Source organism: Vombatus ursinus, unplaced genomic scaffold (assembly GCF_900497805.2).
Source record: "Vombatus ursinus unplaced genomic scaffold, bare-nosed wombat genome assembly UNPS02014772.1, whole genome shotgun sequence".
Taxonomy (NCBI): Eukaryota; Metazoa; Chordata; class Mammalia; order Diprotodontia; family Vombatidae; genus Vombatus; species Vombatus ursinus.
In genome coordinates, this window is record NW_020954550.1 from 34,954,362 (window position 1) to 34,971,168 (window position 16,807).

The following is a 16,807-nucleotide window of genomic DNA, read 5'->3' on the forward strand; positions in this document are numbered from 1 at the left end:
ACTATATATCTATGAACCATAGAAAGTCATAATGTCCAAAGAATCAACTTTGTGGTTTCCATGGTGGATTTAAGTGTGTTGTACTATGTTATCAAGACAACTTGCAAGCAAGAAGTGGCATAAAAAGTGTCATAAAGGAAATGTATGATTGGAAAAATCTGGTCATGTAGCAACAGAGAAGGATAGTAGATGGACAGCTCAAATGCTGCTCTGATGCCCATGAGATCTTAAAAGTACCAGAGAAAATCTTCTAGCATGTTGGGTGGATCTCCTTGGGAATTTTTTTTTTGTCCAAAAATCTTTAATATAACAAGGAGGAAGGGAATTAGTTTTTGTAGCCTCGGCTGGCACGGCAGCCCCTGGCACGCTGGAACTTTTGGCCCTTGGATCGACATGTGGTTTGGTGCTGCTGTGGGAAGTGCCCAGTGCCTTCCCAAAATGCTTGTATACCTCATGGCCCTTCTAGGGACCAGACAAGACAGTGCCCTGCCCTTGGGTGAGCTCATGGCCGGCTGGTCAAAGGTAAGAATCTTCCCACCAGCCTTGAGGATGAGATTCGGAGCATTGCTAATAACACGAAGGGCACACATCTTCAGCTTGGGGACATCCTGGATCCTCACACCATCTATCACAGTCCCAACAACCTCAGCCATCTTGTTCTCCTGGCCAGGCAATTTCATTTTCCTGATCATTCGGGACAGGAACAGAGGGGGCCGGTTGGTCTGGCTCATGAACAGCCTTTTCAGAACAATCTTGTTGAAAGTCAAATTGGTTCTATGAGCCAGGAACAGGTAGAGCTTCACCAGCAGCCGCAGGTAGATGAACTGGCTCTTGGGCTCCTTGTGCCGGACTTTCAGGTCCTTGTTATGGCGGATGTCGACTCCCATGCTGGCGCCCTACCTAACACCGGCCCAACCAGGAAAGACCGACGAGCCGCCTCCTTGGGAAATTTTATGAAAGGATGTAGACAAGAATCATGTAGAATGATAAAGCATGAGTGGGTTGTACCCGAAAAGGGAGTATCCATGTTGATGAGCTTATGAATCTTCATCACAGTATTAAAGTGTAACTTTCCTAAAGTTCTTTGATGAAAGACTCATTGTAAATCTAAAGTAGCATTTATAGTTTGATATGCTTTTGCTCCAGCACATCAACAATTAACATTTGCCCTGAAATGACTAACAGAATAGACTTATATAAATATCCTAGGGGTAGAAAGTATGTAGGCGTCTTTAGGCATGGATAGAAGCTAGATGCCAAAATGTCATGGAGACTAGAAGAAGGTGGAGTCATCAAAAGAAACAGTGAAATCACAAAAAATAAGTTTGAAGGGAAGGGTCTGAGAGCACTTTACGGGCAGAGTGAGTTGGAAGTACTGAGATTTCATTCATGTTCAGTTGTAGATGCAAGCTTAGAGCTTAAGGGAGAAGCTAGGACTAGAGATGAGGATTTGGAAATCACCAGAAAAGAGACAATAATTGGATTGTTAATTTACATGATGACTTCAGCAATGCAAATGGAAAGAAGAACAAAAAAACAAAGAGACTGATGAGAAATTACAATGACCAACCTTGATCCTGAAGAAGAGATATGAGCAGGAACCTCCTCCTCCTCCCCGCATCCACCTCCACTGCCCTTTGCAGAGGTGAGGGACTAAAGGTGTGGACCACTGAATGCAATGTCAGACTTTTTTGACATGCTGGTTAGTTATGCTCAATTTTTCTGCTCTTTTTTATTCTTTATGATCAGTCAGTTAGTCAACAAACCATTCTAGATGTAAACATGACAGAAAAGTCAAAAACCATTTTTTCATGATGATAAAAATAATAAAAACTAACAATGACATAGCACTTTAAAGCTGGTATAAACCACTTAACATATGTTATCCCATTTGATCTTCACAACAACCCTGAGAGGTGTGTGCTCTTGTTATCCCTATTTCTCATATGAAGAAATAGAGGCTCAGAGAGGTTGTGACCTATCCAGGCTTACATAGCTAGTAAGTGTCACAGGCAGGATCCAAAATTAGGTCCTCCTCACTCCAAATGCAGTGCTCTTGACACTATAACTTGCTGCCCGAGCACTTTTTATGTACTCCTTCTGCTACAGCATCAGGTACTTCATGGACAAAGAGGGAAGAGGGGAGAGAGAGAAAGACAGAGAGAGAGGAAGAGAGAGGGAGAGAGAGACAGACAGAAAGACAGACAGAGACAGAGACAGAGGCAGAGAGACAAAGAGAGGTGGAAGAAACTATTTTAAAATTAGAGAAAATCTCTAAAAGGAAAAACGTTTAACTTGGCCTCAAGGCAAGATGAATGGGAAGCTTCAATTTCCTCAGTAGGACAAACATCTGTTTGGCTTCTCTTGTCACCTGTTTCTGCCATCAACAGTGCCTCCTATAAGGGACACCATTGTTGCCCTTATACATGCAGAGCCTGCAACCTGAACTCAAAGAATTTTTTTCTTCTCTTGAATTGACTATAACCATCATATGTGTGTGTGGAAACCAAATTGGTTTGAATGAATGATTAGAGAAGGACCTCCTATTTCTCAGAAGGGTATATGGAAGTTTTAATGGAAATCTGACATAATCAAGACCCTTTGTAACCTACTTCATCAAGATTGTTTCTGTGGTCAAAATTCTCATGTAAATAAAACAGTCTTCCTTCTCTTGGCAGCCCCAAATAGATCTGCTTAATGGAGAACAAATGCAATAATCCACCTTGCAAAGCTCAGATACAGAGACTGTTGCATTGCTAGGTTTTGTTCTTCCCTTTGCAGTTGCTAATGGGTTCCATTTGCCCTGCTCAGGCTATAAAGTATGGTAGAACCTTCTACCTGTACTACCCATCTCTCCATACTGACCTTAGTCTGCTGATGTAGCTGAAAGGTCACAAAGCTTTAATAAGCTCTGGATTTCTTAAATAATATACAATATGACAGATACTTATATCCATCATGAGTGTCTACTACATAAAGTCATAGGTTAACTCCCAGTAGGAAAACCTTCACAGGTTTTGTGGAGGGGAGATTTTTGTCCCTTGGAGCTAATCAAGCTCTTATTATTTTCCCCATTCATTTATTCACAGAATCAGAGAATCAAGATTGGAAAGAATTTCAGAGGTCATGTAGCTTGACACAGGGACTCCGTAATTTCCCAAAGTAGCCCACTGCACTTAGGAATAATTTATATTATTAAGAAATCTATCCTTAAGTCCAACCAAAATCTACTTCTCTGCAGTTTCCACCCATTCCTCCTACTTCTGAGCTCTGAGGCTAAAGCAATGCCTGTCCAATCCCTCTTCTTGACAGCCTTTCAAATGTTTGAATGCTTCTTCTCCTCTCTATGCTAAGAACCCCCAAGTCCTTGAGCTGATCCTCACTAATTCAGGTCAGTCTCCTCTGAATGTCCTCCAGCTTATCAATAACCTTCTTAAAATGTGGCCCCTAGAATTGAACACAGAACTCCAGATGCAGCATAGTCAGGGTAGAAACCACAGGGCTAAGGGCCCTCTCCCACTGGATACTACATCTAAATTATTTTGTCCTGGTATAGCTTAGCCTTTTTGGTCGCCGTGCATTCCATAATGATCTATTGATTATCTGATTTTGGTTCGGCACTGTGAGAGTTACAAAGAAGTAGCAAGAAGTTTACAATCATATAGATAAATTCTTGTGGAGACCTGTCCTGCCCCAGGCAGCTGCTGACTGGCCCAAGGACATGAAGCAAAGCTGACAGCGAAGAAAGGATTTGTGCAGAGAGGGTCTGCTGCCAGAGAAGAGGCAAAAGCAGGCCACCAGGATTCAAAAGAACCATTTTACAGATGCATGGTGATCACGGAACTAGCTCACGGCATCAGAGTGAGACTTTATTTTGGGATATTGTGGCCCAGCTCTGAATTGCATGTGTTGAGTGGTTCACGGCCTGTGGTGAATAATCTTGTAACACATACTTTGTGTATTATTATTTAACTCTATGCTTATATATACATTTATATCTGCATGTACACACACACATATGTAATGTATTATAGAAATAGGTACATATGTGTGTATTATGTTTACATATGTAAACATATACCCACACATCCCTTACTTTGATCCTTTAATACTTTAATAGATCCTTGGGGCAGCTAGTGACACAGTTGGATAGAGCATTGGCCCTGGAGTGAGGAGGACCTGAGCTCAAACCAAGCCTCAGACACACAACACTTACTAGCTTTGTGACCCTGGGCAAGTCAATTAACCCTGATTACCTTGCCAAAAAAAAAAAAAAACAACACTTTAATAGATCCTTCATGTCACCAATGTAAGGGTATTTTCCAACAATATGGATTACAACCTATCCGTTAATTTACAACCTATGTGATTCTTGTCCACATCCTCTTATAAATCCTCTACAGGAGGCACCCAACTGCCTAGCAGCCTTCCTCCAGCCCTCCTGTTATTGTGTAGTTACCAATGGATTGCATGGATTGTCTGTGGTCATTTCTCGATCTCACTATATGGCCAGCTTATTTGCTCTTCTGGTTCTATACCACTAAGATGTATCTCTTCACTATGCAACACTTTGATGGTAGTATGCTACCCAGTATGTGCCTCTCCATTACCCCTTGGGTGACCAACAACTTTAATTCTTCAGTAGTGTTCCATAATTCATAACCATGCAACATCACTGAAAGAATATAAATGTTTAAAATACAGGTGAAGACTTAGCTCTTCTCAGCAATTCAATAATCTAAGACAATTCCAAAAGACTCATGATGGAAAATGCTATCCACATCCAGAGAAAGAAGTATGGAGTCTGAAGGCAGATTGAAGCATACTATTTGCTCTTTTTTTATTTTTTTTTTCTTTATCATGGCTTTTCTCTTTTATTCTGACTCTTCTTTCACAACATGACTAATGTGGAAATATGTTTACTATGATTGTACATGTATAATCTACATCAGATTACTTACTGTCTTGGGGAGGGGGGAGGGGGGAGAAAGAGGGAGAAAAAATTTGGAACTCAAAATCTTATAAAATTGAATGTTGAATACTATCTTTACATGTAATTGGGAAAAAGAAGATACTATTGAAAATAAAATATGAATAAAATACAGCTAAGAAGTTTGGGATTATTTAAAACACTGTGCAAGTTTCCATTTCAAGCATTTACTAAATGCTTTGTATGGGTTAGGCATTGTGTTAAGTTCTAAGGTTACAAAGAAAGGCAAAAACATCCCTTGCTCCAGGAGCTTACATTCTAATGAGGAAGGCAACATATAAACAATTAGGTACATGCAAGATATATAGAGAGTAAATAGGAGATAATCTCAGAGTGAATGTACTGTGTGGGGGAAGAAGGGGGAAACCAATTATTATTATAATGATAATAATAACAACAACAACATTTATATGGGACAGCTTGGTGGTGCAGTGGATAGAGTGCCAGGCCTGGAATGGGGAAGAAAACTCATCTTCCTGAGTTCAAATTTAGCCTCAGACACTAACTGTGTGACCCTAGACAAGTCACTTAACCCTGTGTGCCTGTTTCCTCATCTGTAAAATGAGCTAAAGAAGGAAATGGCGAACAACTCCAGTTTCTTTGCCAAGAAAACCCCAAATAGGGTTTAACAAAGAGTTAGACATGACTGAAAAACAACTGAAAAACAACAAAAACATTTATATAGAACTTTAAGGTTTGCAAATCACCAAAGGCAATCCAACTGACTCCTTTCTTCCAATTCATTTCTGGGCCCTGCTCCCTGCCTGTTTGCAGTATTTATACAAGATCCATTTACTAATGGATGAGTTTAATGAGTCATCCATACAATTGCATATCAAAGTCTGAACAACAGGCAGTCTTTACCTATTTGGATGTATTTGTGTGAATATGATAGGCCTTGAACCAATAATATTAATAACTGAGATTTGTATATTTGTTTACATGTTTCAAAGTACCTTGCATCCTCATAACAACCCTATGAATTAGTTAATACAGGTTTTTAATCTACATTTTACAGATGAGGAAACTGAGACTGAAGAGGTTAATTGTATCATATTTGACACAGTCAGTGTCAAAGACAGGTTTCAAATTAACCTTTCCAAGGTCACCACACTTTCCCCTAGGCCATCTACCTAAAGAAACCCAGGGCTATCCAAATCAAGGAGATCATTAAGAATTTTCATTCATAACATTCCAAAGGCTTCTTCCCATGCCAGGAATGCATTCTTTCCTCATATACATCTCTTAGAATTCCTAGTAATCTTCAAAGTTTATTTCAAACACCACCATTTCTCTGAGGCCTTTCCTAACACTCCCATCTGCTAGTGCTTCCTCTTCCCCTACAAATTTCTTGAATTTTTAATGTATTTTATAGATATAGATTTTCTATCTAAAAATGTTTTCTCTAATAAGCTCTCTGAGGGAAGGAATTGTTTAATTTTTATCTTCATATTTAGTCTCTCAATTTCTATTTGCCTCAGTTTCCTCCATTTAAAAAAAATGGAGACAATAATTACAACTACCTCCCAGGGTTGTTGTGAGGATCAAATGAGATAATCATTGTAAAAGTGCTTAGCACAGGGCCTGGTACAGAGTAGGTGCTATAAAAATGCTAGCTATTATTGTTATTATTGTTGTTATTATTAATTATTGTCTTTATGTCTCAAGCACAGTGCCTGTCACAAAATAGGAACTTCATAAATTATTTGTTAACTCTTTGATTAGCAGAGCTATAATCCATTTAAATTCTGTGTACCTGTGTGTGCCTCATGTGTAAACAGTTTATATTTGTTATCTTCTTTACCTAGAGCAAAATAGTTTCTGTTGTACTCAAGACAAACAAAATGGCCTGAGAGTATGTTATTGGCATGATGACTTAGGATGATGAGAGGGAGAAAAAAAAATGGAATAGCCATTGTCAGGACTACAGTCAAAGAGAACAGAGGTTTCACTGGGGTGAGGTGACCGGGGCTTTGTCCCAAGAAGCTGAGCAACTTCAGCAGAATGGAACAACTGAGAATAGCACCTTTTCAGTGAGAATAATGATTTAAAACCAGAAGCTTCCAGAAAGTTTCTTCCTTCCCACCCTTAGCCCTTCACCCACAAGCCCTGGCAGATGTACCCTCAACGAACTCCTCCCTAACCCATCCCCTACTGGTATTCCTCCCTAGAAGAGGGACTCTCCAGCAGCTGCCCTAGGGTTTCCACACCTGAAGGCTGGTGTCCCAAGGCCTCTGTCTCACCCTGCTGCATAAGATAGTGTCATCCCAGAAAGCCTTGTGTCCCAAGGTCTGCAATATCCCCCAGAGGTCCCTCCTATCTCCCCCAGCTCATCTGTGCTTGCTCTGAATGCTAAAATTGTTAGTTACAGCTCTGAACCAGAGACTCCAATGCCTTGCTAGTGGCAGCGAAGCAGGAAACAACCAACTATTCAGTGGTTTTGCTGCCTACCACACAAACTGAACTGAATCCAAACTTCACCAGGTCCTGTTGTGGCACATTTCCCTTTTTCTTTTCTCTAACTTACCCGAGGGCCAACAGCTTGCACGAACTTACATTCCCCAGTTTGCCAACTAGAAGACTTCTTTCCTGGGCAATAATAATCCACATTCCTCCTTTATGGCCATTTTACAGCAAATAGTGTGGACCTCAAGGCAGCTGCAAATGCAGGCTCAGCTGTAGATTTTTATTAAAATCTGGCAGCAGCTTTCTATCCCACCTAATTTTACTCTTTCTACACTCTCCCACCCTTTCCCCCTTGACTCCTCTCTTATTTTTCTTGGAGATGCTTATTCACATGTCAACATCCCCTAGAAATTGGTGCCGATGTGTTAGAGCCTTAGAGCCTTACAGGGGCCCTAGAGATGCCTCACAGCTATGTCAGAGAGAAGGGGTTGCTCAAGTTCACTGCACCAGCACTAATTATTCCTTAATAACAGCTCATCTCCAGAGAGGGGTTGTGATGTTTGGGGTTTGACTCAGAGTCGTGACCAGAAACTCCTGTGAATGCTCTAGCACCCGATCAAATTCATCAATCTTTTAAATATTTTTCTATCCTTGGCTAGCAGGTAGAGCAAACTTTCTGACTTGATAACAAAGTATTTGTAGGAACGATCATTGCGTTTGGATACAGAGAAAGTCTTTGTATTTGGATTCTACTTATGGAAAGAAATATTAAGTGGAAATGGGGAGGTAGAGGCCAACTAACATGCCAGTAACATCAATGGGCAATATTTGGTGTATCAGATACATATGGAGCCCCAACTGTGGTTCAAACATGGTGTGAGGTACTATGGGAGATAGGCAGAAGCCCAGGTCCATCCCTCAAGAAATTCTCAGTCTGACTGGGAACACCAGTTGTATAAACATCCAATAAGAACAGAAAATCTTAAGGTTAGGAGGAACCATAGAAACCCTCAATTTCAACCTTCTGACCTGTTGCACGAATCCCCAAATACAACTGACATATAGTCATCCACTCTCTGCTTAAATACTTTCTTCTGTTTAGAGGAAATACTATTATTTGGCTAATATTTGGCTAATATCTGGCTAATATTATTATTGTTGTGATTATTAATTACTATTATTATCATCATAACCCACAGACCCCAAACCAAAGCTCCTTCACCTTATTTCCTGATTAGTCTTTTAAGATCCCCCCAAACCTTTCAGAAGCCTACAATTTTAATGAGCTTAGTTAAAATGTGTACTGCTTGTGATGGCCATATTTTATGAAGCCTTAGATGTCTGCCTAAGAGCCTGAGGGGATAGGATGAATATAATAGTTACAACCCAAGCAGCCAAGCCAAAAGACCATAGATACCTCTGGGATAATCCCACTGGTTCCATTAATTTGACAAGGGATGGTTATGGAATTTGTGGGAGATTTCAAATCCTAGTATCATAGAATTATAGAGCTAAAAGGGACCTTAGAGATCATCTTGTCCAATTTCTTCATTTTATAGATGAGGAAACCGGGTCCCACAGAGATGAAGCTCATAAGGCTAGAAAATAGGAGAGTCATGATTCCAACAACTCTGACTCTTAACCCAGTGTTCTCTCCACTTTAAGGCCATGAGACAAAATCAGCAACATCTTACTCACTATACAAACCAGAAAGCTAGAAAAGGGATCCATGGTTGTACCAGGATGAGCTACACAGATAGTGGTCACAGTGAGTTGTATCTTTTTTTTTTTAATAATAAGGGGAGTGAACTGAGTGCACTGGGGTGGGTTGGTGGGAGAGGGGGAGTAAGGAAGATCTAACACATTCAAATTCTACATGAAAATGGGGGGGGAGGAATCAGTTTCCCAATCTAATGTGCCGAAAGGACATAGCCAGCTCAAAGTAAGCTAAATAGACAATAGGAAGAATTTATTAGATGAAAATCCTTGGGAAATAAGAATTTTATCTAAGGAAAATTATGGAGTTTACTTCTTTGTAAATGCATAAGAATGAAAAATTATCTTTCTACAGTGGTTTGAGTTCAATCTTGCTTCTAGGCAAAGGAATGGACTATATGGCTTACAAAGGTCTTTTAGCCCCAGGATCCAATGAAGTTATAACAAAATCTATGTATATTTTAGAAATTAATTAAATCCAACTGACTAAGGTTATTGGGACAGTCAGATATTATATATGTAGTGTAGAGCGCTGGGCCTTGAGGTGGAAAGACCTCAGTTAAAACCCAACTTCAGACATTTAACAGCTGTATGGACAAGTCAAACCTTTGCTTGCCTCAAATTCCCTCCACTGAAGAATGGAAATACTAAGACCTCTTATGTCCTAGTATTGTTGTGAGGATTAAATGAAATGATACTTAATAAACATGCCTAGAACAGTGTCTGGTACATAGTAAGTACTTAGTAAATACTTGTTTACTTTGTTATGAGGATCAAATGACATCACATGGGAAATATTAAGCATGTATAAAGCATTATTATTGTTAATTATATGTTCTAAGGAAATTAGCCTGTAGAACTGACATAAAGACAAATGGTGGGAAGATGGGGCTGGGGTTGGGGCTGCGAGTGGTATGCTGACAAAGAAAGGAGGAGGTGAATTACTTTCATTTCCTTGCTACAAAATGCAGAGTGAAAGCAGCTCAGAAATGTGATGGACTTCCTGTAACCCCAGATACTCCAGTTGCCCAGATTGTCAACACCTATACACTTTATATGATTTTATCAATAGAGCATCCAAGCGAAGTCCAGAATCCTACCTCCCACTGATATTTCTTCCTGAAACTTTTACAGAGCTGTGCCTAACAATATTAACAGGATGGAGAGAAAAGAAACATATACACGGGTTTATAAAATCACCAAAGTGCTAGGAGTCACACGATTAATACCTTAGCAAACACCTAACACTTAATCATTCTTCACAGTTGGTGAATTCTGTTTTCAGCCTTTTTTTTTTTGGTTTGTTTCTATTTTTGGCTTTTTGGGGATTCTTTTGCTCCTTTAAATCTGGCTACTCAGCAGCCTTACCCATTCACAATTTCAAATACAATGGGCTATATTCATCCACTTGCAGCCCCTTCCTCCAATCTTAAAAAATATTTTTTTAATAAAAGCAGAGTCTGAAGCCTGCAAATTTTAAGAAATTGCTCCTGTGAATCACCCAAGAGTCATCCAAATGGAGGCTTCCTCATCCCATTCCAGTAAATGTTATTTCAGATCATTATTTTCTTGGCTGCCTAGAGATCACGGGAATGATTTGGGACTGGCAACAAGTCCTCTGGGTAATGGCTTTCCCCCTATCTGTTGGAGAGAATCCTTCTTAAATTAAAGAAAAATGGTCTTTTTTTTTAACAATTTACTTTGTTATTGGTTTTTTTTTTTCTTTTGAGGGGAGAAGGGAAACTAGTTGGTGGTGAAATAGAGGTAGAGTTGTTTTTCTACGCAAATAGATCTGATATATATTTCTTTTCAGATATTCAGATGGTTGGGATCTGATTTCAATTTATCCATATTGTCTTTCATTCAACAAGTATCTAATGAGCACCTACTACATTACCAGCCTGTGTATGTAATGTGAGGAATATGAAAGGTTAAGGCATTATCCACAACCTCAAGTTGCTTTAGGGAAACAAAATAGGCAAGGAAGATATTTAAAATGCATAAGAATGTCAAAACAAACTCTACAACTCAGCCAGGAACCTTGGTATAATAGGAAGTTTAGATTTGGTACTGCAAGACATGGATTCAACTCCCAGCTCCTCTAATTACTCCAACATAAAATACTTCTGTACACTGTAAAGAGTTACACAAATTTGAACTATGACCTATATGGCCTTGGATAAGTCACTTACTCTTCCTCACCCTCAATTTCCTCATCTGCAAAATGAGGGAGGGGGACAAGATGATCTTTAAGGTCCCTTCCAGTTCTAAATCTTGGAATGCCCATGGCCCAGCAGAAATCAGTATTATGGATTGGAAATTCAAGCAGCAGACCTAAAACATGGTTAATTCTGCATCCCTCTTCAGTCTTTCTTTTGAGCAATATTTTTATCTGATTCTATATTCCTGGGAGATTTCAATACTCATTTGCTATAACCACAGTTAGTTACATCAATAAGCATTTATGAAGTGCCAAACCATGAGCCCACTGGTGTGCCAAAGCTAAAGAGGAAAGCTTTAGGTTGTCACGAGCACATATGGGTGAGGTCAATGCAAATTTTGCTGATCTAACAAAAAAAAAGCCTTAGGCTAATCATTTTTTAAAGCAATTTACAAGGTAAGATGAAGACCAATAGATTAAATTCAAACTGTTAATAAAGCCTCCCCCCTCACATCTCTCAAGATCTGTGCTGAGAATTTAATAGAAATGAGGTCAACAATCAAAAGGACAATTCTGGGATGATGAATCTTATGCTTTAACAGTGTTGATCAATGAGCTAAAGGATCCCTACCTTGTTGGGGTGGGATTGGTTCAACAGAACATGGTTGAACATAATCCTTTGTCTGAAATATCAACCCAAAGAAACAAGGCAGGAAGTTGTATTTCAAAAGTATCGAGAGGAATTGATCTAAAATTGTTTAGCAAGTAATCACTCATGAAGCCAAAAATACATGGGAACCAGAGAATGGTCTCAGGGACTGTTTTTCACCTTTCTTGGTATCTCCAGCACTTAGTACAATGTCTGGCACCAAGTGGGTGATTAATAAATGTTTATCAACTGACAAACATGAGATGAGGATTCATGGATGGTCGTTCTGAGGACCTCTCAATGGGACAAAGAGAGAAGGGAACTGGGGTCTCCACACTTACACAGAGCAACAACACCAAGATTAGCAGCAGCCAGTAGCAGTAACAACTAAAATTTTCTTTTCCAAAACCGAGCCCACAGTGAAGACCACAAGATGTGACTCTAAAGGAACAAGGGATATTTGACTCTGTGCATCTGTATTTGTTTGTTTGTTTGTTTGTTTTAACATGATCATGAAGCAATGAGAGAAAAACAGACAGAAGGAACTGGTAGTCCTTACCTCTGCCCTTTGCCTTACTTTGCATCACTTCTGGTGCGAGTGGCACCAGGCCTTTTCAATTATCTATTATTACTTAAAGATTGCATTTCAGGGATCAAATTTATTTTTCTTAAACATCTGTAGGTGACTCTATTTTGTTTCCTAGTGTCCCTTTATTTTTTATTTTATCTTATTTTATTTTTAATTTATGGAATAAAATTAGCATTTCCATAACATAGTACAATAAAAAAAGATGATTGTACATGAAATTGCAAATCTACTACGTATAATTTGCTTTTCCTTTCAAATGTATAACAAAATTATCATGTAATTTTTTTTCTTTTTTTCTTCACTCCCCCATTCTAAAGATGGCTACCATCAGACACAAATATGTGTATGTATGTGAAATTAATCTATACATACTTCTATTTATCAGTTCTTTCTCTGGATGCAGATAGTATCTTTCTTCATATGTCCTTTATAGTTAATTTGGGTATTTATAATAAACAAAATAACTTACTTGCTTAAAGTCGTTCTTAAAACAATATTGCTATTACTGTATACAATGTTCTCTTGATTCTCATTTCACTCTTCATTATTGCATGTGAATCTTTCCATGCTTTTTTCTGAAATCACTGAGCTCATCATTCCTTACAGCACAGTAGTATTCCATCACAATCATATACCACAACTTTCTCAACCATTTCCCAATTAATGGGCATCCCTGCAATTTCCAGTTCTTTTCCACCACAAAGAGAGCTGCTACAAGCATTTTAGAATATATAGGTTCTTTTCCTTTTTCCCTAATCATCTTTGGAAATAGACCAAGCAGCGATATTGCTGGGTCAAATGGTATAGGTAGTTTAATAACTCTTTGGGCATAATTCCAGATTGCTCTCCAAAATGGTTGGATCATTTTACAACTAGTGTCCCTATGTTGACAACCTTAGAGCCCAAGACACCTCTGGGAGCCACAGAGGATTAGAGGGATACTTCCTAGCACTGGACTGGGATCTTAATCCTAAGCCCGTTGTTATTGCTCTCTAACTCAGGGCATCATCATGAGCCGTGTCATAACTCTAATTCTAGAGGCATTCCAAGGTTATTATGAGCATGGGTCATTTAAAAAAAAAATCTTCCTCATCAGATATGAGCTTAACATAGTAAAGAGATTTACATGCATGTACCTATGTAATGCTCCGTTTACATGTAATTGTCTTCCTGGTAGAATTTAAGTTCCTCAATGTCAGAAACTGTTCCATTTTTGTCTTTGTCTCCGCCTATGAGGTCGTTTGATCTAATACCCTCATTTTGCACATGATGAAACTTGGGCCCAGCAAGGTTGAGTGACTGAGGATCATAGGATCATAGAGATTGGAAATGGAGTCACAGAGTTGGAAGGTACCTCAAAAACCATCTAATCCGATCCCCTCATGATATAGATGAAGAAACTGAGGCCCAAAGAGATTAAATGTCTTGCCCATGATGACATGAATTGTGACAAAGCCAGAATTTGAACTCTGATTTGGTGAATCCAAGTGCAACACTCTTTCCACTGAACCACATTACCTCTCATCTGAAGAGCTGATTTGGCCAAACTTATCTGGTAAAGAAAATGGATAGTAAGAAGGGAATAAGCATTTCTATAGAACCTACTATGTGCAAGGCACTGTGCTAAGTGCTTTACAAATATTATCTTATTTGATTCTCACAACAACCATGCAATGTAGGTGCTGTTATTACCTCCATTTTATGAATGAGCAAACTGAGACAGAGGTCATGACTTGCTCAGAGTCACACAGCTAGTAAGTGTCTGAGGCCAGATTTGAATTCAGGTCTTCCTGACTAGCCCCAAAGCCCTATCCATTATACCACTTAGCTGCCCTGGGATATTCCCAGCGGTAGTACTAGGTTACATGTTTAAAAGCTGAATCTCTGTTAAATATTTGGATTTATAAAAACTATTTGTCAACTTGACTGAAAAAATCAAGAGTTTTTACTGATTCACAAGGCCAAATCAATGTTACTCTACTAACTTCGTTACTGGGGAAACTTGATAAATTGCTTATCAATCAGAAACAGGTAGGGCCCACAGTCCATCTCATCTCAGTGATCAGAAGGTCCAGTGGTATGAGGAATCAACAAAGAAGTTCCCCTAATCCATCAATTCTTGGAATTTTGTTCTGTTTTGCAAAGATGTTTTGCAAAGGGCTAAAATTCAGATAACTTCATTCAGTCACAACAATCATTCAATCATCCATTCAATAAACATTTATTAAGTGCCTAATCTATACCAGGCACTGTGCTAAGTGCTAGGGATAAGGAAAGAGGCAAAAGACAGTCCCTGCCCTCCTACAATTGAATGGGGGAGAGAACATGCAAACAATATGTACAAAACAAGCTATATACAGGAATAAAAAGGAGATAACTGACAGAAGGAAAATGCTGGAATTCAGAGGGGTTAGGGATGGCTTCCTGTAGGAGGTAGGATTTTAGTTGGAACTTAAAGGAAGCCAGGGAAGGCAGTACTTGAAGCACAGAAGAAAGAGTGTTCCAGGCATGGGGGACAAACAGAGATTACCCAGAGTCCAGAAATGGAACATTTTGTTTATGGAATAGGTTGGAGATCAGTGTCACTGGGTCAAAGAATATGTGTTGGGAAGTAAGGTGTAATAAGACTGGAAAGGTAGGAGGGGGCTAGGTTATGAAAAGCTTTAAGTGCCAAACAGAGCATTTTGCTATTGTTCCTGGAGGTAACAGGGAGCCACTGGAGTTTTTTAGTAGGGGGTAACATTATTGGACCTGCATTTTCAGAAAATCACTTCTATGGCTGAATGGAGGATGACTTCGAATGGGGAGAGACTTGAGGCAGGTAGAACCACCAGAAGGCTATTGTAGTAATCAAGGCATGAAGTAATAAGGACCTGCACTTAGATTGGCAGCATTAGAGAGAAGGGAATGTATTTGAGAGATTCTGTAAAGGTGAAATCAGAAGTATTTTGCAACAAGTTAGATAGGGGTAGTGAAAGATAGTAAGGAGTAGAATGGGTGCCTTGCCCTCTACAGTAATAGGGAAGGTGAGGGGAAGGGGGTGTAGTTAGGGAGAAAGATAAAGAGTTCTGTTTTGGATATATTGAGTTTAAGTTGTCTACTGACATCCAATTTGAGATGTCTGAAAGACAGTTGAAGATATGAGACTGGAGGTCAGCTGAGAGGATGAAGTAGGAAAGAGTCATCAGCACAGAGACGGTAATTCAATTCATTTCTGCTGAACTGTGAGTGTTCAGCGGACTCCTATTATATGGCAGGCACTGTGCAAAAGTGTTTGCAGACATAGAAAGAGGATTATGATGATCCTTCCCTTGAAGGAGTTTGCATTATCATAGGGAACTAACAGGTTTCTAATACTTCCACATCATAACTTACACTGTCAAAAAGGGGCTATCTTTCTTCCTCCAGGCCAAAACAGGGTCCAACACCCTATGATGGGTAAGGTTAAATTTCCACAAATTAGAGGGTAGGAACAAGGATCATATCTCCTTTTCCCAGTAATAACCAGTCATGGTGATTATCTCCAATCCAACAAACCTGCTCTAATCCTTTGACACTCTTCTACAAAGTCACCTCTCTTCTATTCAAGTTCCCAATCTACCCTGTTCTGAGATAACCCCCTCAGGATGGTTATAACAACTAATACCCAGCACCCACTGGAGCAACTAAAAAAGTGCCATTGGAAAAATCACTGCCACACTCTTCCAGCTCACTTGCCCTCATCCCCAAGATCACCTTGGAGCTTCAGCAGGTGCCCTTCAAAGGGTGAGTATGTCCCAGGGCCTTGATCTATGAATAAGAACCCCACCCACCCTTTTTTGCTTTAGGTGGTACAAGCAGATAAGCAGGATCTGTAGGTCCAGATCTGTAGCTCAGATATCTTTACATTATCTTTCCCCTAAACCTGCTGCTCTTCCAAACTTTTCTATTTTTGATAAGGCCACCACCACCTTTCCAATGATTTGCTTTCTTTTTTTTATTTTTAAATTCAATTTCATTTTATTTTCATCTCCAAATTCTGTCCCTCACATCTCCTCCTCACCTCTCCCAAAATGAAAAAGTAAGAAATATGAAACCCACTACAAATATGTAGACTCAAGAAAAATAAATTCATTCATTAGTCATGTCCAAAAAGAAACACCCTCAATCTGCACTTTGAGTCTGTAACCTCTCTGTCTGGAGGTAAGTAGCATGGTTCATCAAGACTCCTCTGAAACTGTGGTTGGCCATTATATTGACCAGAATTTCTATGTGTTTCAAAGTTGTTTGTCTTTACAATATTGTTGCTATCAACCA

General features: G+C 39.3%; 1 pseudogene; it reads right to left on the reverse strand.

Moving 5' to 3' along the window:
• Positions 1 to 325: 325 nt before the first annotated feature.
• On the reverse strand, positions 326 to 890 carry LOC114044028 (annotated as a pseudogene).
• Between the last annotated feature and the right edge of the window lie 15,917 nt (positions 891 to 16,807).